We start from the raw sequence: 1,830 nt of genomic DNA, 5'->3' as shown, positions 1-1,830 counted from the left end.
AGGGCTGTGGGGCTGTGGGCTCTGGTGTGGGCATCCATCCTTGAGAGAACTCAGGGGTGCTTATCAAGTCTGATTAATTCTCTGCATCCAGAGCTGGAGGAGGGGACAAAGCGAAGAGGTCAGTTGGGAAGGCATTCGTATGTTTGACTTTGATTCTTTTTTTATCTGGCTGTGCCTTCACTGCAGGGCATGGGCATCCTCTAGTTGTGGTGAGCGGGGGCTAGCTTCCTTGCAGGGCACGGGCTGTTCATCGCACTGAGTGGCTTCTCTCAGATCACAGGCTCTAGGGCGGGCGGGCTTCCGTAGTTGCGGCTAGTGGGTCCTAGAGCACAAGCTCCGTAGTTGCGCCTCTGGGCCCAACAGCAGAGGCTCAGTAGTTGTGGCGCACGGGCTCAGCTGCTCCTCGGCATGTGGGATCATCCCGGACCAAGGGTCGAACCCGTGTCTCCTGCATTGGCAGGTGGATTCTTATTCACTGTACCACCAGAGAAGTACATGGCTTTGATTCTAAAGACAACGGAGAACCAAGCGAAGATTCTAAGCAGGCCAGTGACATGGCTGGAACAAAACTGTTGGCATGAGGGGTTAAAATCAGAACTGGGGAGTGCCTGCTTCAGCAGCACACATACTGAAATTGGAACAATATAGAGATTAGCATGACCCCGGGGCAAGGATGACACGCAAATTCATAAAGCGTTCTCTGTTTGATGAAAGTTAGTCACTTAGTCGTGTCCAACTCTTTGTGACGCCATGGACTATTAGCCCACCAGGCTCCTCTGTCCATGGAATTCTCCAGGCAAGAACACTGGAGTGGGTTGCATTTTACATACAGCTGACTCTCCCTGCTGTACAGTAGAAATGAACACAATGCTGTAAAGCAACAATACTCCAATAAAATTTTTAAAAAAGAATTCCAACTCCAGCCGCAGCTGTTAAAAAATAAATATATAGGGCTTCCCTGGTGGCTCAGTGGTAAAGAATCAGCCTGCCAGGGCAAGGGACATGGGTTTGCTCCCTGGGCCGGGAAGATCCCGTGTGCCACAGAGCATCTAAGCCCGTGCGCCACCGCTAGGGGGCCTGCGCTCTAGAGCCGGGGAGCCACAGCTACTGAGCCCAGGTGCCCCAACTACTGAAACCACGCACCCTGGAGCCCTGGATCAACAAGAGAAACCACTGCATTGAGAAGCTCGTGGACCACAGCTAGAGAGTAGCCCCCACTTGCTATATATGGCTTCCCCTGTGGCTCAGCTGGTAAAAATTCCGCCTGCAATGAGGAAGACCTGGGTTCAATCCCTGGGTTGGGAAGATCCCCTGGAGAAGGGAAAGGCTACCCACAGCCCACAATAAAAAAACATATATATATATGCTGCTGCTGCTAAGTCGCTTCAGTCGTGTCCAACTCTGTGCGACCCCATAGACGGCAGCCCACCAGGCTCCCCTGTCCCTGGGATTCTCCAGGCAAGAATACTGGAGTGGGTTGCCATTTCCTTCTCCAATGCATGAAGTTGAAAAGTGAAAGTGAAGTCGCTCAGTCCTGTCCGACTCTGAGCGACCCCATGGACTGCAGCCCACCGGGCTCCTCTGTCCATGGGATTTTCCAGGCAAGAGTACTGGAGTGGGGTGCCATTGCCTCCTCTGATATATATATATATATATATATATAATTTTAAAAAACTGAGCGAAGGGGGAAATGGCAGCTTAGAAAATGAGTCAGTCTACATTAGAAACTAATACAATATTGTAAAGCAACTATACTCCAGTAAAAATTTAGAATAAAATAAAATTTCAGGAGCTCTGGCTATAAATCTGGCTCCTGCAATGTCAAAGGAA

The 1,830-nt window shown here is 50.3% G+C and overlaps 1 non-coding gene across 1 annotated transcript; it reads left to right on the top strand.

Annotated features, from left to right (window-relative positions):
* Positions 1–604: 604 nt before the first annotated feature.
* LOC129645118 (U6 spliceosomal RNA) lies at positions 605–708 on the top strand. The gene has a single exon (XR_008711212.1). It is a non-coding gene; the product is annotated as a U6 spliceosomal RNA (small nuclear RNA).
* Positions 709–1,830: the final 1,122 nt, after the last annotated feature.

Source organism: Bubalus kerabau, chromosome 2, assembly GCF_029407905.1.
Source record: "Bubalus kerabau isolate K-KA32 ecotype Philippines breed swamp buffalo chromosome 2, PCC_UOA_SB_1v2, whole genome shotgun sequence".
In the NCBI taxonomy this organism is placed as follows: Eukaryota; Metazoa; Chordata; class Mammalia; order Artiodactyla; family Bovidae; genus Bubalus; species Bubalus kerabau.
The sequence above is the reverse complement of the archived record's forward strand: the minus strand, read 5'-3'. Positions and strand labels throughout refer to the sequence as shown.